Raw genomic sequence first — 22,580 nt, 5'->3', positions numbered from 1 at the left:
TGCTGCAGTTTCACTCTTTGATTCTATGGAATTCACCATCAGCTCAGACCCCAGGAATAATAATCCCTGTAACTGAGGCATTTGCTAAGCACTTACTAAGTGCTGAGATAAATAGAAGATAATCAGTTCGGATCCCGTCCCTACCCCATATGAGGTTCACAGTTTAAATAGGAGGTAGAAAAGTAATAGTACCCTCTTTAATGGATAAGTACACTGAGACACAAAGGACTTGCCCAGGATCACGCAGCAGACAAGAAAGGAGCTGGGATTAGAACCCAGGTTCTCTGACCCCCAAACCATGCTCTTCCCAGTAGACCATATTGCTGCTGGGAAGCCTGAGCACCGCAGCTCTCTCTTCCAGGGAATTATTCCATTCAGTGATATTTTTTGAGCACTTAATGGGTGAAGAGCACTGTTCTAAGTGCTTGGAATGAAATATATAACCCTCGGTGTGCCGGAGCTCAATCTAATTCTCTTCTGCAATGGCTGACCTCTAGAGTTGGCTGCCGAGTCAGACAGGCCTTGGATCGTTCAATTGCAAGTAGAGTCAGAAGTTTATTTTCACAAAGTGATTGGCTTCCTCTGGTTAATTCACAGAGAAAGGGGTTTCAAGCTCTCACTGGCCAACTAAAAGCACAGACATTCAGTGTTTTCTACCGTTCTTTGCCAATGGAGACCTCGTCAACAGAGCCTGGGGGATGCCTTCTGGGGACTGTGTAGGACACAAAACTAGGGTTGTGGCCAGGAAGAAAGGGCAGTGGCCTGGAAGTCAAAGGACTGGATTCCAATTCCAACTTTGTCTGTTGTGTGACGTTGGGTAAGTCACTTCTCTGTGCCTCAGTTTCTTCATCTGTAAAATGGCGATTTAACTTCTGTTCTCCCTCTTACTCAGGCAATGAGGCCCACTGGGATAAGGACTGTGTCTGACCTGATTACCACATACCTACCCCAGTACCTAGTACAGCATTTGATAATTGGTAAAACTTAACAAAAACAACAACAAATATCGCGGTCCTCAGCTATGGATGAGTAAGTCTAGTGGGACCCAGATCAAGAGGCTTCCTTTCTCTCTTTAGATGTTACAAAGTCCACTAGACAGATAGGTATGGGTTTTAGAAGCAGTGTGGCTCAGTAGAAAGAACCCGGGTTTGGGAGTCAGAGGTTGTGAGTTTGAATCCCAACTCTGTCACTTATCAGCTGTGTGACTTTGGGTTAGTCACTTAAGTTCTCTGTGCCTCAGCTACCTCATCTGTAAAATGGGGATTAAGACTGGGACCCCCATGGGGAACATCCTGAATACCTTCTATCTACCCCAGGCTTAGAACAGTGCTTGGCAAATAGTAAGAGCTTAACAAATACCATCATCATCATCATTTTAGCCATGCATATGTTTTAAGTGCACCTTACCCTTCACTTACATCCAGCTGTATTTTTTCATGAACATTGGTCTTTGACATTTTTTTTCTTCTCTTCACAATCATTTATTAACATTTCTCAGAGAGGAACAGTGAGGTCCTGACATTCATTCCTGTGAACATCAGGACCATGGCAGTCATGGAATGTGGAAATTCTACATCATGCATGTATAGTGTCTGGCTTCACTCATGGAAACTGTGTAAACCAAACAGACAAGGGCAATGTGTGATATGGGTCAAGGGCTTATTATTTTCCAAGTGCTATATTAAACAGTGGAGTAGATTCAAGATAACCGGGTCAAATTTTCACTGTCCCATGTAGGGAGAACAGCTTTTTAATCCCAACTTTATAGATGAGGAAGCTGAATCATAGAGAAGTAAATCAACCTGCCAGAGGTCAAAGCAGAAGGCAAGACGCAGGGCGTGGGATTAAAATTATCATTGAGGCCACCCTGAAGCTGTCGAAAGTTAGGATGCAGGAGGTGAGACTTCTATTCCAGAATGAAAGCAGAAGAGTTCAGGTTATCTGGGCACTGGAATCGTGCCACAGAAAGAAATTCTGTTTGTGATCTGAGTTTTTCCAATCTCAATCATACCTGAGTTGAAGATGCTCTAGTCCCAACCTCTGCCACTTGGCTTGCTGTGTGACCTTGGCAAGTCATTCAACCCCACTGGGCCTCAGTTTTCTCATCTGTAAAATAAGGATAATGCAGATTATGTGCTCATGTGAGACAGGGACTCTGACTAATCCCATAGCCTCATGACTACCTCAGGATTTAGCATATAAGTGTGCTTCATAAATGCTTTCATCATCATTCATTATTATCATTGGTCTGGTCCATTCCTCCCACTTCTCCCCAACTGGCTCTTTAAAAACAGGAAAGAAAAATGGAAATCACTGTAATAGGCAGAGAGGTAGAAGAGTGAGATACAAAGCAAGGTTACAGTCCTTCTTGAAAGCAGGGGAAACTGAGGTGGTTGAGGATTAGTAAGGTAAGGGGTTGAAGGCAACAAAAAAGAGAGGCAGAGGAATGGAGAGAAAGAAAGAATCTTCATTCTGATCTGAATGACTGTGAGTAAGTTGCCTTTACCCTCTGTGGCCTATACCCACTTTGATCTCACTCTGGGGTTTTTACTTCAGGATCGTTGGTGTCCTTTCCTATTTATTGCCCAACATTTGTGATTTTTTTTTAGGGCAGTCTATTTCATCTGAGAAAGTCCCCACAGGATGCCACCAACCAAAACCCCATAACTTAAATTCTGAACCCTCAGAAGGCACGTGAAGTATTGGGGTTCAGCTCGCTCACCCTTCCCAAGACCTGGGTCCTGAGTCTGGGCAGAATGCAAAACATCTAATTCTTTTCTGCTATATACCCAATATATATATGGGTAACATTCTTGGGAGTCAGAGAACATGGGTTCTAACCCCAACTCTGACACTTGTCGGCTGTGGTGACTTTGGGAAAGTCACTTAACTTCTCTGAGCCTCAGTACCTATCTGTAAAATGGGGATTAAGACACTGAGTCCCACGGGGGACAAGCTGATTCCCTTGCATCTACCCAGTGCTTAGCACAGTGTTTGGCACATAGTAAGTGCTTAACAAATACCATCATTATCGTTATATTATGAAAATATTTATTTATAGATGTGAATACATTAAAATTCCTCAGTATATAGAGACACAATCATTATACATATAAATATATAGAGTGAGCGTCAAAATATTTTATTCATCTTTAAGCAAAGGATGTGGTAATTTGCACAAAATAAATGTTAAGTTAAACGCAACCCCTTAAAGGCCCAAAAATGGTGTTAAAGATCGATGGAAATTAACAATTGGAGAATGGAATGATGTCATTTATGTTCAAATCAATGGAAGTTTGACCTCTTTATCAATGAACAAGATTCTCTTACTGTACACTATGTGATTGTGAGCTGTACATCACTCCCCAGTCTAGTTACTCCTTGAAGAATTTCTCTGAGAGCCTCTAACTTCCTCAGCTGGATGCCAGTGGGAGAAATCAAGTTCCCTTCCTGAAGTTAAGAAAGAAAGCAATTCCTCTACCAGATGAGGAAAAGTGCCTAGGTATTTCATAATAAATAATGTTGGTATTTGTTAAGCGCTTACTATGTGCAGAGCACTGTTCTAAGCGCTGGGGTAGACACAGGGGAATCAGGTTGTCCCATGTGGGCTCACAGTCTTAATCCCCATTTACAGATGAGGGAACTGAGGCACAGAGAAGTTAACGGACTTCCCACAGTCACACAGCTGACAAGTGGCAGAGCTGGGATTCGAACTCCATGAGCCCTGACTCCAAAGCCCGTGCTCTTTCCAAGAGCCACGCTGAACCTGAGGCAGGCAGTGTTGATTAGCTGGATTCCACAGAGTTCAATTTGTGGGTGGGAACTAGTCAGTCAATTGCATTTTACTGAGCACTTACCTGGGTGTGAAACACTGTACTAAGTGCTTGGGAGAGTACAATACAAACCATATATTCATTCAATAGTATTTATTGAGCACTTAATTGTGCAGAGCACTGTACTAAGCGGCTTGAATAATATAGAGTAATAAATATACTATAATATAATATATTATAATATAATATAACATAACATAATATAATATAACATAACATATATAATATAACATAATATAAATAATAATAAAATAATGTTGGTATTTGTTAAGCGCTTACTATGTGCCGAGCACTGTTCTAAGCGCTGGGGTAGACATAGGGGAATCAGGTTGTCCCACGTGGGGCTCACAGTCTTAATCCCCATTTACAGATGAGGGAACTGAGGCACGGAGAAGTTAAGTGACTTGCCCACAGTCACACAGCCGACAAGTGGCAGAGCTGGGATTCGAAACTCATGAGCCCTGACCCAAAGCCCGTGCTCTTTCCACTGAGCCACGTAATTGAGTAATATAGAAAACACATTTCCTGCCCACCCTTGGGGGTTGGGTGATAAAGTTGGTTCCCTGTAAAACCTTGCCCAGGGGGGTGGATTTCATCTTTAGGAGTGTAATGAGGAATTCCATGAATCCAGATAAAATTTTACCCACATTCCTGAAAGAGGAAGTCACAAGGAAGCTAATGTGAGTCACTACGTCACCATGATAGTCCAGGGTTTGGCTGTGAGGAAAATGTGCTTCACTATCCTGGGTTGTTCCAGTGGTTGTGTGTAAGGGTTTGAAAATTGTCCCTGCTACAGCTCCTGCTGAGTAAATGGAAATCTTCTCAGAACCTGATGTGCGATTATTTCCTCCCTTGTGAAGAGTTTCTACTCAACCCATTAAAAAGCAGATTGGAAGCTATTTCAGAGCTTCCTGGTCACCCTTAATGTGTTGCTGACCAGCTATCAGCCGCCATCCGGCCAATGCTGTTTGTAGATTTAGTCGGAACTGACAGTCTCGCTCACCACCAAGTAAACTGTTTCCAGCCACAAAGCAATTACAGAACTAACAGAAACATGAGCTCAGCTCTTAGCCTGTCCTAAGCTGTTGTTCTCTGCATCACTGAGAAGTCTTCAGTGAATCAACAGCAAATATGTACACTAATGGAGTCTGTGTTTTAGACAAACTTCTCTTTGCTTCTCCACCCTGGATGCCTCTGCCAATTTATCCAATATGGATACAGTACATTCTCTCACCTACTATTGTTCTGAGTCCCTCTCCAGGGAGGTATATGTTTCCTTATTGCAATAAATTCAGGGATGAATAACCAGACACTGCAGGCAGCAAGGTCACCTATATTCTAACTTTATAAACCAGATCTTTTTCTGCCTTGGAATTAATAAATCTTTTGGGTATACCTGTCCAAAGTCGAGATAATAATAATAATGTTGGCATTTGCTAAGCGCTTACTATGTGCAGAGCACTGTTTTAAGTGCTGGGGTAGATACTGGGTAATCAGGTTGTCCTACGTGACGCTCACAGTCTTTATCCCCATTTTACAGATGAGGTCATTGAGGCACAGAGAAGTTAAGTGACTTGCCCTCAGTCACACAGCTGACAGTTGGAAGAACTGGGATTTGAACCCATGACCTCTGACTCCCAAGCACGTGCTCTTTCCACTGAGTCACACTGCTTCTCATGATCATTTCTTGGGAACAGACACACCAAAGGATAGCCAACAACCTTGGCCTCCACTGACAGTTTTGTCCAGTAGTAAAGAACTATGGTCTGCTAGCCTCTCCTATTCTCATTTTGAAGTTTCATCTCTGATCAGCAGGAATGGATTTGCAGTAGCGGAGCCCTCCCCAGGCTTGATGACTGGCAAGATCATGTGCTTTCTTTGCCCTGGCCACAGCTTGGGTGGTCTGGCTTTGGTGGAAGGGAAGGGCATTCCAGATTAGAGGGAGGATGGGAGAAAGGGTGTGGCACTGGGATAAATGAGATTGGAGCACAGTGAGTAAACTGGCCCTAGAGGAGTGAAGTGTGCGGGTTTGGCTGTAGGAGGAGATTACTGAGATGAGGTAGGATTGGACGAGCTGAGTGCTTTAAAGACAGAGGTAAGGAGCTTCTTTCTGATGCGAAGGTGATGGTCAGCCACCGTGGAGGTTCCTGAGGAATGGGAAGTCATGAACTGAACACTTTTGGTGTTAAAATGATTTGCATAGCAGAGTGAAGTTTGGACTGAAGTGGGGAGAGACAGGAGGCTGGAAAGTCAGTAAGGAGGCTGATGCGGTAATCTATGCACGATAGGATGAGTTATTGTATTAATGTGGCAGCAGTTTGGATGAAGAGGAAAGGGAGGATTTTAGCAAAGCTGTGAAGATGCAACTGACAGGATTTATTGAGGAATTGAATATGTGAGTTGAATTAGAGCGGGGAGTCAAGGATAACACCAAGGTTATGGGTTTGTGAGACAGGAACGATGGTGATGTTGCCTACAGTAATGGGAAAGTCAGGGAGAGGACAAGGTTTGGATGGGAAGTTAAGGAGTGCTGTTTTGGACATGTAAATCTTGAGATGATGGGAGGACATCCAAGTAGAGAAGTATTGAAGACAAGAAGAAATGTGAAACTGCATCTGCTGGAGATGCAGATTTGGGTATCATCTGCATAGAGGTGGTGGTCGAAGCCGTGGGAGCGAATGAGTTCTCCAAGGGAGTGGGTGGAGATGCAGAATGGAAATGGACCCAGAAGTGAACCTTGAGGGACCCCCAGAGTAAGTGGGGAGGTTAGAGGAGGTTCTGGGGTGGGAGGCAGAGGAGAAACCCTTTCAGAAGACTGAGAATGAATGGCCTGAAAAATAAGAGGCGAACCAGGAGAGGACAGTGTTAGTGAACTAAAGGTTGGATGTTTCCGGGAAAGGGGGATGATCTACAGTGTCTAAGACAGCTGAGAGGTCAAGGAGGATTAAGATGGAATAGAAGTCTTTGTATATGGCAGGAAGGAGTTCATTGGTGACTTCGGGGTGGGCGATTTCTGTGGAGTGAAAGGGATGAAAGCCAGACTAGAGGGGATCAAGGAGAGAATTGGAGGAGCGCAATTTGAAAGAGCAGGTGCATATTTTATTCTCCTATTGTTAATATATATAACAGTAAACTCATATAAATGTATAAGTAAGTGCATAAGTAAGTACCTGATCGATAATTATTGAATGAATATGTAAATAACTCATGAAGCTGAGGTTCTTGATGAAATCCTCTCTGTGTCTATGAGTTTCTTGTTTATCATATTCACAGTCACCCACGGGTATTTAGTCTTCAGGTACATGAATTAGACCATTCAATTCCATTTCTATATTGGTTAGTACATGAAAATCCAGAGAGAAACCCACAGAAAAATGCCAATCATCTGAAACTGAAAATGGAAAGTGGTATGCAGGTTGCTTAATGTGAAGCAAGGCAAGTCACATTTTTTCCACTTGATAGGGGTGATGGTGAAAGTGTGAGTTAAAGGGATGAGGCCTGCTGAAAGTCACTGGGAGGAAGATTGAAGAGCTGTCCAGGATATCTGTCTCTACTATCTGCTCAATCCCATTTCCTACAAATGGAACCCCAGGGTTCTCCTAAAAGATTTCCTCCTGGAACCATGGAGGAATGATTTCTGTAGCCTGAGAAATTTTACGCTTACTGAATTTGGGAGAAAAAATGCAAAAAATAAATGTGCTTGCTCGGTGACATCTGATGGTTTAAGGACTCTGTTCATGGAATTGCTGTGATGCCTTCCTTCCTTAACCACTAGGAAGACAGCACCTCGTGACTCCTCCAGAAACATGGATTCTATTGCTGTACAGCATCAATTGCTTCCCTGGATCTTTCCCTAAGTGTAATCCTCCATCATCATCATTATCATCATCATCATTTTCACTAGTTCCCACTGATGGGATATTTGAACAGACATGACCTAGGACCAAGGTTAATCCTTGGTGATTCATTCCTGAACTGATTCAACATGACATTTCTATGCTTCCCTTTTCTCATTTTCTAAACCCAGCAGTAGTCTCTCTATCATTGTCAGTAGTTCTTTGAAGCAGAGATCCTGGAGTAGCCCATTTTTGGCATAAGAAATGCCCTACATAATATCAAATATCGGTAGTGTGGCCAAACAGTCTAAGATGCTTGGTTTAGGCTGCAGCCTTCCTGGAGAACTGGGTTGGAATTTACCTTGGCTGAAGTATCTTTTTATCCTTCAAAGACCCCATGTATAGGAACACAGACAACACATCTGGTTCTAATCCCAACTATGGAAGTTGTGTGAGGTTCCATTTTACTAATTGTCATCTTTTCCCCTCATTGGGGTTGGGCTTCCTGGAAGAGTAGGGCATGAATTAAAACTTTCCTCAATCAGTTGTATTTATTGAGCATTTACTGCATGCTAAACACTTTACTAAGTGTGAGAGTACAATATAACAATATAATGGACACATTCCCTCCCCACAATGAGCTTATAGTCTAGAAGGATAATTTATTAAAATGACAAATAGTTTAATAATCCACCATTGGGAAATTCATTTCTTTACAGTTTTGGTTTTTTTTAATTTAGGTTAGTGATTGAGGGAGTGCTAATGGGATGAAAAACATTGCAAGGTGATGGGGTCAGTGGTGCTTCTGCCTCTCTCTCTCTCTTAATCTGCTTCCTTCAATCCCATCTAGCTGCTGTGCAGATGGTTTCTGTGATGCCAGACAAGGAAGACAGAAAAAATACACCTAGAAATAGTGTCTGAAGACTGAAGCGATGAGGAGTTCGTCAATATTTCACTAAGTCTCTGTGCAGAGGATGCTCCAGGAGGTGGTGGTTCCTTGGATTCCGGAGAAAGAGATTATACTACCTGGCGCTCACAGATATGTGGTTTCCCAATTGCACAGTCTTCCATACTTATTGATTTTTCATTTAAATATAATGCACAATCTCCACCCTTTCTTTCGTTGGTGAAAGAGAGACTAAAGAAAAAAAGTGAAGAAATTTCACTCACATACCTCTGCATTCAGAAATAATGCTTACTGTGAAGGGTTAAATTACGGGGAAATCAAACTCCAGATTTCCCCTGTGGAATGGGCACCTTTGAGTGCCCAACTGTTCCCCTAATGCTCCTGGCCTCTCTGTCTGGTGTCTAACTCTTTAAATAATAATAATAATAATGTTGGTATTTGTTAAGCGCTTACTATGTGCCGAGCACTGTTCTAAGCACTGGGGTAGACACAGGGGAATCAGGATGTCTCACGTGAGGCTCACAGTCTTGATTCCCACTTTACAGATGAGGTAACTGAGGCACAGAGAAGTTAAGTGACTTGCCCACAGTCACACAGCTGGCAAATGGCAGAGCTGGGATTCGAACTCATGACCTCTGACTCCAAAGCCCGTGCTCTTTCCACTGAGCCACACTGCTTCTCTACCACTGCACAGTTATGTTTTCTAACCTTAAGTCTAACCAGGCCAAGTCCAAATTTCTTAGCAAAATACAGAGAGACATGTATAAATGATAAACCACAGGAAACAGGAATCAGGTGATTTTCAATGGGATTCCACAGATTTCTGAATGGGGGATTTCTCAGGGAGACCGTCCAAAGGGAGGTTCAAGGAAGAAAATAAAAATTTCACAAAGATTATGAGCTGAGAAGTCAGAAGACCTGGGTCCTAATTCCAGCTATTTTACTTACCTGCTGTGTGACTTTGGGAAAGTCACCTGAACTTCTCTGTGTCTCAGTTTCCTCATCTGAGAAATGGGGATTCCATACCTGTTCTCCCTCTTCTCTAGAGTATGAGCCCCATGGGGGATATGGATTGTATCTGACCCAACAGCTTCTACCTACTACAATGCTTAGTACAATACTTGGCCCATTGTAAAGATTTAACAAAGGTCGTAACCGAGTACTAATTATTTCACATCAAAAAAGGTTGTGACTTCCTGGTGACCTCTTGTTGTAGGGCCCTCTTTAATTTATCTTTGAAAATTGAGGCACATGGAAGGGGTTCATCTAAGTGGGAGAAATATCAGGGGATTGTCCAAGTAAATCTTTCAGTTTCAAGATGATATGTCATGTTTGAACTGGGAATTCAGTGGAGTAGGGGGCACAAGGGAGAAGATACAGATATTTACATTGTGGGAAATGCCCAGAGGAATTCAGTTCTACTTATGGAACCTAATGAACCTTGCGTCTATGTTGTTTGGACCCTATACTACAGAATTGATGTTTGAGACTTTGATCTCTGGAAGCTGAAAGGGTGAATGAGAGAGACACAGGAAATTTTATGGGATCAAGGGCACTGTCCCCTCTGGGGCTGGAGACGATCGTGGCTATGCAGAAAACCAATGATATCGCTGCCTGTCCGACTGTCACTCCAACCCAGGGCTCAGACCCCACAGTTCCTCCTTTGTCCCAGAGTCCAAGCGTTCATAGGCAGTTTAGTAGGGCAGGTCAAGGATAACTCCTGCTACTGAGGAGAGACTTACAAATTTCTGGTATAAGTTGTTTCATCTTCCCACTTCAAAGAACTACCAGGTCCAGTATGGAATAGTCCGATCCACCCAGAAAGTTTGAAGAATTTAAAGAAACTCTGTAGGAAATCAGGAACTCAGAAGGAAATTTAATTCTCCACCATGGAAAGGCACAAGCCAATCCAGTTTTCTCATTGGCTCCCTCAGTGATACCCACATCTGGACAGTCACATTCTTCCTACTTCAACCAGAACAGCTTCCCCACAGATGCCACGGTTAAAGCCAACCAATCCAGGGAGAGGGAATATGAATTATTCATTCAAGCAAGGGTATTAATTGAGTGCTTACTGCATGCATATGTGCAGCATATTCGGCTCAGTGCCTGGGATAGCACAATACGACAGAGTTGTTAGACGTGCCCTGCCCACGATGACCTTACAGTCTACTGAGGGGGACATACATTAATATCAGTGAATAAGGTATGGACGTATACCAGCTCTCTCAGGCCATCTATGTGCAAGAGGGTGGCGTTCTGGGACTTGCAGGCCTGCTGACTCTCCTTCCAAGGTTTCTTTTCAGCGGAATACTGGTAACAACCCGTGCTGAACTGAACCCAGTTCCCTGGGCAGGGAGAGCAGGAACAATCTAGGATGAAAAATTATATCAATTCCTGAGGGGAGAAGCGTATCATCATTAGACTGTTCTTAGAGTCACACCCCCAGCCAAATCCTCTCTCATCCCGGGAAGAAATCAGAACCACCCTCCTCTGAAAATCTGGCAGAGATATGGGTTATGGTATAATTGTGTGTGGGCAATGTGAAACATTTTACTGGCATCTACTGAACTAACCCACTCCATCTTCATCCCAGTAGGAAGGGAGGTATGAGGAGTGAGATGAATCTTTATACACAGAGGTCAGGAATGAATCTGAGGAATTGGCTGGAAATGAAAAATCCTGGATTCTGGGCTGTCACTACAACTCCATCTCTGACCATATTAGGGTCGCTGAAAGAACCTACCTGTACCCGAGCCTGTTGTGGGCAGTGAAGGAGTGCTTTGAGCTCCAGGAGTGGACAGTGCTATGGAAATTATTTAAATGGTTATTAACTTTGCTGTGGTTAAACATGGTCAATAATTAAAAATAGTTTTGAGCAACAAATTACTACTAATAATAAACATTAAGGTTGCTGAAAGACAGGACTTACCTGTACTGGGGTCTGTGGAGGACAATGAAGAAGCACTTTGAGCTCCAAGATTGGATGGTGCTTTGGAAATGATTATTAAAATGGTTATTAGCTTTGATGTGTTTAAGTATGATAAATGCTTAAAAATGCTTAGAGCAACAAAGTAATAATGATAACGATACTAATACTTTTAATAATTAAAACAATAAGAGTATTTATTAAACACTTACTATGTGCCAGCCTGGATTGGATACCAGGTAATTAGGTTGGACTCACTCTCTGCCTCTCAGAGGGCTCATGCCTAATGTGGAGGGCTACTTTTGTACAGGAAAAAAACTATGGCATCTGGTTCTTATCCAAATGTTAAACTTTAATGAATGAAACCAGGACACTAATGTTTAACATTTGGTTAAGGACCAGATGCCATAGTTTTTTGGCGAGGGGTAGTTTACATATTGAGGTGTTGGTACACACTCTTCTGGAGAGACTTCCCCACTTTAAATGGCACTCGGTGGATATCTGTCCAGCAAGCCGAAAATCTGTTTCTTTATTTCTCATACCCTTAGGGTTTTTCTCAGATTTCTACAGTTTCTATTGTATTTTTTTCCACTGTTTCCAGAAATGTGGGATATTGACACTCCTAATTATTGGACATACACAAATATCATTATCTACATTTACCATCTCAACAATTGCTATTATAATTAAAGTAGTATGCATATGCTTATATATATACATACACACATACATACAAATATGTATATATTATATATACTTATAAATCTATGTCACATATATGTTTACATATATGTGTGTATATATTATATTTGTATAGATTTATGTATATTGGCACATTCTTTTGATTAGATAATAAAGCTGATGATTGTAAAGGGACTGTGTATGACCTAACCATCTTGTATGTACCCCAAAGCTTATTTCAAAGCATGGCACATAGTAAAGGCTTAACAGATACCACCATTATCATCATCATCAAAGGCATTTGAAATTTCTCTGACTGAACTGAACTAGGCTGACATCCAGGGCAACTAACAAATGTTACCTACCTCTTTCATCTGCTCATATGGAAAATATTTCTGTTAGTCCTTATTTGGAAAGGTTAAAAGAAATAGCAAGGATTATTTGTGTGGTTAGCATGGCAACAATAGTTAAAATTACATAACCAGTTAATGGGAGTCACTGCCATGGTAGATCTGAATTATATTCAAAATGGAAATTATTGGAGTGAGCACAGAGGACCAATTTGGAAGTGTCTTCTTGGACACTCTTTACAAATAGTATTGATTCTCCTACTGGCTCTTAGAAATTGCAAGATCTTGAGGGTGGGGACCGTATCTTCTCCCTATGGTGTACCTTGCCACTTGATTGAAAATGACATCAGTAGGTAATGACAGTCACCATGACAGCATGTTTACCCACAGGTTTAATTGGAAATGGCATATAGGGATTGATCAGAAAGGATTAATTACTCAATGGTACTTATTCAGTGCTTACTATGTGGAGAGTACTGTAGTAAGCACCTGGGAGAAACATTTGATATAAAAGATTTGATAGACACATTCCATGCCCACAACAAGCTTACAGACTAGGGGGGATGCCTGTCCGATCGTCTCAGCTGGTCGTCTCAGCTGGCAGACTTCATAAATAGGACAGGTCTCCTTCTTCAACTCGTGTAACTGAGACCCTGCTTCAAGATGAGAGACCTGCTCGAGTCCCTTTCACCCTGGGGACTATACGATTAGACTTTGGAACAGGCTTTACCTCTTTCAGGCCACCTACTTTAGTAAAACTGATTTCATTAGTGGAAGATTCACTAGTATCACTCTAATGAGCTGAAAGATTTAACCGCAGATTTTTCTCATGCATGAAAGAGGTCATTTAACCATAAAACCCTGCAAAGTCAGTGGTTTCAAAGTAAAGAACTTCCACGTCAGATCATTATCCAACACATTATTTCATTCTCCAAGTGATCACACTTGAAAACCCGTAGAGCCATAGTGGCCACGGTGCCCACCAGCCCAAGACACAGCATACCCAGAGTCCCAGCGATGAGCCTCCATGGAGGGGACAGGGAATCTGACAGAAAGGGCCAAGGAGATGATGAGCAGGATGATGGTCAGAGGAAGCAAAGAGCAAGAACCAGAACAAGCCTAAATCCCCCACGTTAGGATTGAGAAACTTGTTTCAGAATAAGGCAATAATTTTGGCCCCAGTGAGAGTCATGTGGGAAGACAGTCATTCCATGGTTTACGAGGAGCAAGTCATCAAAGTACCAATCAGTACCAATCAGTTTTCTACTCTGTCACTTGAAGATTCTTCCTTTCATCTCACTGATTTCTTCATTCAGTTGTGCAAAGTGGAGGATGATTCTCAAATCTACATCTCCTGCCCTGATCTCTCTCCCTCTCTCTGCATTCTCACATTTCTTGAGCCTTCAAGACATCTTTACTTGGATGTCCTGCCATTACCTCAAATTTAACATGCCTAAAACAGAACTCCTAATCTTCCCAACCAAATGCTGTCCTTACTCTAACTTTCCCATCACTGTAGATGGCACCACCATCCTTCCTTTCATACAAACCCATAACTTAGGAGTTATCCTTGACATTATTATTATTATTATTAAAATATTAAATCATTAACATTATCGTTATTATTATTCAAAGCCTTCAGTGTAAGGTGCAGATAATCTGTCATACCTTTACTCTGTCCAACCTCACATCTGCCTTGGAGCTGAGGTTGACTAAGCAGTTTGAGGTCTGTGTAGGTCACTTGCTGATCACTCTCAAGGCCTGTGTTCTTGACATCCTTGTATCTTCTGTGTTGCCGGTGTTGAGAGGGCTTCACATTTTTTACTTCTGTTTAGGTTGCCTGCTTCTCTGGTCCTCGTCTGGGAAGTTCTTAGATTTTCTGTGCTGTTGCTGAGCAAGCTTGGAATTTTTCATCTCTGCATAGGTCACCTGCTGCTCACTGGAAGCAAATTTACTCTTATGTTTCTGAGGTCTCCCATCCGGTTTCTGTGATGAATTGTGAATATGCAACTCTGAATAGATGACCTGATGTTTTTCCATCTCTAAGATGTAGAAAAGACAGAGTTCAGGCTTTCAGAGGGAATCCGAGTGGAAAACTAGTTATGTCTTGATTTCTTGGTTTCTTGATTCCCCACCCCAGACGTGGGCTATTTACACTAGACCATGCTTCTTCCTTGGTTGGGAGGCTGTTTTGAAGCTATCACTCATTCTTCCATCTGTACAGGACCAATCATTTGACTTTCTTCAACCTTTCCAACTGGGTCTCATTTCTGAAGACTTTATGCATCTTAGTGGTTCTCCTCTGAGCCATCCCCAGTTTTTCCTCTCCCTAGGATTTTGAGCAGAACTTCAGTAATGAAGATCATGTGGAGTGGAAGTATGATTTCTCTTTATGAAGCCCAGAATCAGAGCTTTAGGCCTAATTGCTCTGATATTTTGTGACTCTACCTTAGACTGTATTTGCTTTTGGCATACATAAGAAGAAGTCATTCTCATTTTTATTCATGTAGTTATTTCTCTTATCCCTTATTTGGGCTTTTGAACATCATAATATCATTTTTTAACCAGAGTTGACCTTGAACTTGAGGCTGACTTTGAACTTGATTTTTGTTTTTGTTTGTGAGTTATTTTTTGTTATTTTTATTGGTATTTGTTAAGTGCTTACTATGTTCCAGGCACTGTATTCATCAGATTGGAGACAGTTCCTCTTCCACATGGGGGTCATAATCTAGGCTGAGGGCAGGAGGATTTAATTCCCATTTTACAGATGAGGTAACTGAGGTACAGAGAAGTTAAGTGACTTGCCCAAGGCCACCCAGCAGAGGAATGGTGGAGCTGGGATTAGTACTCAGGTCTGATTCCCATGCCCATCTTCCTTCTACAAGACCACGCTTCTATTATCTGAAATTTGAACAAAGTAAGTGTTCAACAAATATCACTGATGATGATGATGAGAATATGAAAGTGTTGGAAAGGTATTTTGGCCCCAAATCCTGTCCAGTGATGGGAGATGATTCTCTTGGGTATAGAATCCCAAGGAGGTTGAGAGCTGTGACTTGTTAGAGTGATCATCACCCCTCCTCCCACCTTTTCAGGTCACTGAAGCCCAGGTATCAATATTCCTTGCAGGAAGATGTACTATTTTAAAGAGGCTTTGAGAAAAAAGTCACGTTGAAAAAAATAAGATGCTATTGTCATGACTCAGAAAAGCAAGACTATATGAAAAGTTCTGCCTGGAGAATTTTACCTGTATCTTCAAGGTACTGTATCTTCCTTTAAGCCTCATACTCACCCAATTCTTTTCTCCTCCTGTACCCAGCTACAGATGGGTTCTCTTTGAGGACTCTGCTTAGGCAATTGACTACATGTTTTTCTCACACCAAAGAAGTGTGAATAATTCTGAACAGAATGTCAAATGGATGCGTGTCAGAAGTGGGAAGTTTGCATCTGCTAAAACAGTAGCTCAAGGGTAGGAGCTGAGGGTTAACTATATCCCAGGGCTATTTTCAACCTGGCATCATTCAAGAAGTCTAACCATCAGAGACCTCACTGTTTCACTGTGCCTGTTCTCAACTCAAATCTCAGAGGGAGGGTCTTTACTCTGTGATCCTGAGAAGAATTGAAGGCCCTGGGGTTTGGGTGATGGATGGAATGAGGACCAGAGATATGACAGTCCCAGCTAAAACTGAATAAATCAAAGCCTTAAAATTTCCTGGACTCTCTCAATCATCAATGATTGCTGTATTTGTTAAAGGCTTACTAAGTGCCAAGCACAGAACTGAACACTAAGGTACAGACCATATAATCAGATCAAATACAGTCCCTTTCCCACACAAAGACCACAGTCTAAAAATCACCATTTTAATGAGCTTATTCATTCACTCACTTGTTTGTTTATACATTTTCTTGGCTCCATTATTCAATCATTCATTCAATCGTATTGATTGAGTGCTTACTATGTGCAAAGCACTGAACTAAATGCTTGGAATGTACAATTTGGGAACAGAGACAATCCCCACTCAACAACAGGCTCACAGTTTAAATGGGGGAGACAGACAACAAGACAAAACAAAACAAGCAGTCTGGCATCAATATCATCAAGATAAATAGAATCATAGATATATGCATATCATTAACAAAATACATAGAGTAATAAATAATATATGCAAATATACACAAGTTCTGTGGGGAGGGCAAGGGGGAAGAGCAAAGGGGAATGGGTAGGGGAGGAAGAGCAGAGGGAAAGGGAGGGCTCAGTCTGGGAAGGCCTCCTGAGGAGGTGAGCTCTAAGTAGGACTTTGAAGAAGGGAAGAGAGTTAGCTTGGTGGATGTGAGGAGGGAGGGCATTCCAGGTCAGTGGTAGGACATGGGCTGGGGGTTGATGGCGGGACAGGTGAGATGAGGCACAGAGAGGTGGTTAGCAGCAGAGGAGAGGAGTGTACGGGGTGGGTTGCAGAAGGAGAGAAGGGAGGTGTGGTAGGAGGGGGCAAGGTGATGGAGAGCTTTGAAGCCGAGAATAAGGATTTTTTGTTTTATGTGAAAGTTGATAGGCAACCACTGGAGATTTTTGAGGAGGGGAGTGACATGCCCTGAGTGTTTCTATAGAAAGACGATCTGGGCATATAGGCGGATGGGAGATCAGAGAGGAGGCTGAGGCAATAATCCAGTTGGGATAGTATGAGAGCTTGTACCAGCAAGGTAGCAATTAGAAAGGAGAGGAAAGGGCAGATCTTGGCGATATTGTGAAGGTGAGACTGGCAGGTGTTGGTGACAGATTGGATGTGTGGGGTGAATGAGACAGCAGAGTCAAGGATGACACCAAGTTGCGGGCCTGTGAGACAGGAAGGATTTTTCTGGATTAAGTAATTCAATTAATTGATAGTATACATTATGTGCTCCCTCTATTCAAAGCACTATACTAATCATTTGGAAGAGTATAAAAGAATTGGTTGAAATTGTGTACACAGCAGGGCACATAGGCCCTAAAATAAATTCCAAGTATAGAAGTAGAAAAATTCAAAAATTAAACGGGGCAAACAATTGTTTCCTTTGGTTGTCCTTTGAGGAGATCACGTGGTCATCATAATCATCATTTTCACCACCATCCTAATCATTCTCACCATCACCATGATCACTACCTCAACTATGGTCATAGTTACCTTCAGTGGAAAAAGCCCAGGCTTGGGAGTCAGAGGCCATGGGTTCTAATCCTGGCTCCACCACTCATCAGCTGTGTGACTTTGGGCAAGTCACTTCACTACTCTGGGCCTCAGTTACCTCATTTGTGAAATGGGGATTAAGACTGTGAGCCCCATGTGGGACAACCTGATCACCTTTTATCCACCCTCCCCACGCTTAGAACAGTGCTTGGCACATAGTTAGCACTTAACAAATACCATCATTATTATTATTATCACCATTGTGATGGTGTTCATTAATCTAGAGTTTCCAGGGTGTGATTTGCTGTGGTCTAAACTGCTCACTATGTAGGAAGTTAATGAAGGGCAGAATCTCAGTTTTGCACATCTTTTCACCACAGACGGGAGAACTTGCAGAGCAGCACTAAATGAGAAACAAAAACCTCCTGCCTTCTTTCTCTTGCTTGACTACTCAATTTCACTTCCAGGAAATTAGAGCACCTGTAGACTGGAAAGGACTGACCTCGGGTAGGAAGTATTCTGAACTGAACTGACTTTAGGGATTTCAAAAATCCGTAGTCTGGAAAGAACTTGAGAAACATCACAGTCTAGTGGATAGAGCAGAGGGCTGAGAGTCAGAAAGACCTGGTTCTAATTCCAGCTCCACCACTTGTCTGCTTTGTGACTTTGGGCAAGTCAATTAACTTCTCTGTGCCTCAGTTACCTCATCTATAACATGGGGATAAAGACTGTGACCTCATGTGGGACAGGGACTGTATCTAACCTGATAAGCTTTTATCTATCTCAGCACTAGAGTGGTGCCTAGCATATAGTAAGCACTTAAATATAATAAAAAAATAAAACAACACTCAACTTTCAGGGACTTTCTCAGTGCCACTGAGCTCAAGAAGGAATAAGAGTGAATTGAATTTAGGGACTTCAGTGCAAGGCATTCATCAGCCATAAAGATAGAACTAGGCACAGTGTTCTACACAAAGTAAATTCTCAAATATGAATGAACCAGTCAACTCAATCAATGGTGCTCTCTGAAAACCTGGGCAAATATAGTAAAACAGAGTTGGGAGGTGTAATCCTTCCAAGGATCTTACAGTTTTTCAGGGGAACCCAGACGTTAAAAGTCTCACAGAGACTCAAGCTATTTGTTCCCCTACAGAACCATACTCACGCTTTAGTTCTGTGAAGGAGAAACTGAATTACCTTGCTGAAAAAGTTTTGAGGAGGGCTTCAGTGGCTGAAGAGAAATGATTTATTTTGCAGAGAAGTTTGAGGCGAGGCTAAATTGCTCCACTCTGTAGGAGAAAGACTGTTGGATTGGTTTAAGCCCCAAGTGGGCAAGTGCAGGGGGAGGGCTAGCCATCCTCCCTGGCTTCTCTTGGTAATGAGCGAAATGACCTGAAGATGGCAGGCAATCCTGAGCAGCCCCTGCTGCAAAACCACCCTGAAACAACTGATAAAAGGAGGGAGAGAACTGGTCCCAGGCCCCCCATGGGGAAACCACCTAAGCCAAAACTCCTACGGCGTGGGCTGGGTGAAACCATCTAATCCATGCACTGAAACAGCTACTGCAGCGTGGTCAAAACACCTATCACTTGAATCAAGATGACGCTCTGCGGGCTTCTGTATTTCTTGAACTCCTCCAACGTAAGATCATCTTCACAAAGACCTGGGAAAAACTAGCTGGATTGGTAACTATAGGTGTGTTTGTGTGTGTGTGTGTGTGCGCACGTATGTAGTCGTACCCCTTTTTCAGTAGGTTAAGTATGAAATTAAGTTTTCCACCGTAGACAGTGGTGGTTGGATTTCACTTTTGTAACTTGTCATTGAGTGCCTGAATTTAAAAGGGGGAGACAATCCCTAGGAAAGAATCAGAAGTTGAGCGCCTGAATTTAGAGGGAATCATATCACTGGTGAAGAGCTCATAGGTTGAGCCCCTGAAGCTAACGGGGGAGACATTCCCCAGTGACAGGCTCATGACTGTGTGCAGTTCTGGTTTCTGATGATAAGAGCTACAAAAGCTATAGTAAACAGCAACTAAAATGATCAGGGGTGCGGAGGACAGGGATACAGTCAAGAGATTAGGACTTCATGGACTGGAAGGACAACGATAAAGGGGAAGACAGGGGTGAACTTTAGACAATCATGAAGGATGTCACTGTAGGACCACCAGATTTCACGATACCAGAAAGAGGAACACCTAATGAAACCTGATCTTTATTTTTATATTCATATTTTATTGAGCACTGATGGTGATGAATTCCAAACCGACAAAAGAAGGTACTTCACACAGAATGTAATAGTCACACAGAGTGTGGGAATTCAAGCAGTTAATCAGTAGTTCATACTGAGCACTTACTATGTTTTAGAACACTGTACTGTGTGCACAACAGTTGGAAGTGTGCATAACACTAGAGTTGGTAGACAAGATCCATGCCCACAAATTCTATTCTCTTTTATTCTACCAAGAGCTTAGTACAGTACTCTGAACCCAGTAGATGCTCAATAAACACCATTAATTGGTTGATTACTTCTGTTTAAAGAAGGCACTGAAATCTGCCAAGTGGAGAAGCCAGATTGTTTTAATAATTCACTTTCTTGAGAGTGTCTCCTAGGATGCTTGACATTCTTCTTTCTGTGCATTCTCAGAAAATGGTAATCTTCTGCTGGATTCACAGATATAGCTCTTCAAGACTGCACAGTTTTCCGTAAACAATGAAGTTCGTGAACTATAAACTATGCAGGCTCCAACAGTAGCTTTCGGAGTAAATCTGAACCTATGAAGGGGACAAACAGGTTATTTCTACACACCCTTATTCCCTGGGAATCTCAACATAGAATGGGAAGATAAAGAGACAGTTGGAATCCACTGAAGAGAGACCGTAAAACAGGTAACTGCTGCTTCTCAGATCCCAGTAATTAGAAACAAATACCATAATTATTATCTAAGGCCAAGAGCTCATGGGAGCTGTGGGGCTGATTTCCTTAAGGTGACAGGCATCTTCATGATGTGCTCAGGCTGTGGCTAGCCCTGAACTGAATGTAAAAATAAATATCTGCTCTGGTGAAATCATGCGGATCGATTAGTCAATCAATCAATTGTATTTATGAAGCACTTAGTGTATGCAAATACTGTACTAAGCACTTAGGAGAGTACAGTATAACATTCCCTGCCCACATCGAGTTTACAGCCTTAGATCGGCAGTCAGCCATTAATAGAAATAAATAAATAATGGATATGTCCATAAGTGCCACAGAACTGAGTGTGGAGGGGTGAATAAAGCAAATCAGGGCAACACAGAAGGGAGTGGGAGAAAAGGAAATGAAGGCTTAGGAAAGTCTCTTGGAAGAGATGTGCCTTCAATAGCACTTTGAAGATGGGGAGAGTAGGTGGTTAGAGATTAGAAATCCTTTTGGGCTGTGCTTCTCTCCTGCCCCAGGGATCATCACCTCTGTTTGCAATAACATCCTGTCCAGAGCTGTCCATTGGCCTCAGATACTTTCCTGTCTGCCTGAGGATGAAGACAGGCTTAGAGAGAAGCTGTGGGTTTTTTCTCACATTTATGCCCTGGGCTGAGACTCAAAGTCCTACTCTGACCCCAATCCTTCCTAACTCCATTCAGTTAGACTCTCTAGTGCCTAAATCAGTGAGCAGGAGGTTCATACCTACGCTGAAGGGACATTCAACTGTGAATGTGAATCAATCGACCCTGGAGGCTGAGGGTCAATGATCTTCATCCTGGCCCAAAGCCCCTCCCTGTCCAGGGTGATGTAACTGCAGTGAGAATCTGGATAAAATGCATGGCTCCAGAGAGCAGACTCAGGAAGAATAACAGTCAGGGAACAGACAGACATTGCCCTCATTCCACAGATACTCACAGGCTAGAGGATAGTGGTGAGCTATCTGTCCACTGCCAGGACCCAGTATTTTGGGACCAGTTGAGTCCGATCCAGTGGAAAAGAGAAAGTGAACTGAAGAAATCCTATTTGAAGCACAAACAAACCAGAAAATCATGTTGCATCCTCAACCTTTCCTAGGGACAGAGATATCAACAATGGTACGTGAGAAGGAGGCTCTGTGACCTGGAAACCACACAGCTGGCCAGTCACATTAGTTGAGTAGCTGCCTCTTGGGTCTAAGATCACATCACTCCTCTGCTCTGCATAGCAGTTTTACTTATCAATCAATCAAGCACATTTATTGAGCGCTTACTGTGTGCAGAAGACAGTACTAAGCACTTGTAAGACTAGTAATTGGGATGTTAAGTGCTTATTATATGCTAAACATTGCTATTTGGGTGTTTTCTACCTTACACTTCTAAAGGGAGTGGTAACAGATTCAATAGTATCTGATCAGTCATAGACCTATGGAACTCAGTCTAAGTAGGAGGGAGAATAATGATTTAATCCCCATGTTATAGATGGGGAAATTGAGTGACAGAGTATCCAGTGTCCCATAACAGGCAACTGATAGGGTTGGGATAAGAACTCAGGCTTCTAACTCCAAGACCGCTGCACCATCTACTTGGCTACACTTCTCCTTTGGGGTGAGATTATGTACTCTGCTCTTCAGTAATAGTGACAGTGTTTCCTACTAAATGCATATTATATGTCAATCAGAGCTAAATGCTCTGATAGGTGCAAGATAACCATTTTCTGTCCCCAAGATGGCCTCAGAGTCTAAAAGGGAGTGAGAACACTTATTCATTCCCCATTTTACAGATGGGGAAACTGAGGTCCAGGATGGCTGTTTGCTTAAGAAATGGTTTGCTCAAGGTCACACCGCAAAGACCAGAGCCGAAACATGAAACCAGGTATCCTGATTCATGCTCTTTTTTCCAGAAGGCCATGCTGGAAGACTGGCAACCCACCATAATTTGTGTTGTAAGCA

The 22,580-nt window shown here is 42.4% G+C and overlaps 1 protein-coding gene across 1 annotated transcript in view; it reads right to left on the bottom strand.

Moving 5' to 3' along the window:
• LOC103170750 (natural killer cells antigen CD94-like) overlaps nucleotides 1-22,580 on the bottom strand; it is a 91,815-nt gene that overhangs the window by 24,226 nt on the left and 45,009 nt on the right. The window lies entirely within an intron of this gene.

This window comes from Ornithorhynchus anatinus, chromosome 17, assembly GCF_004115215.2.
Source record: "Ornithorhynchus anatinus isolate Pmale09 chromosome 17, mOrnAna1.pri.v4, whole genome shotgun sequence".
In the NCBI taxonomy this organism is placed as follows: Eukaryota; Metazoa; Chordata; class Mammalia; order Monotremata; family Ornithorhynchidae; genus Ornithorhynchus; species Ornithorhynchus anatinus.
This window is presented reverse-complemented; position numbering and strand designations above follow the sequence as displayed.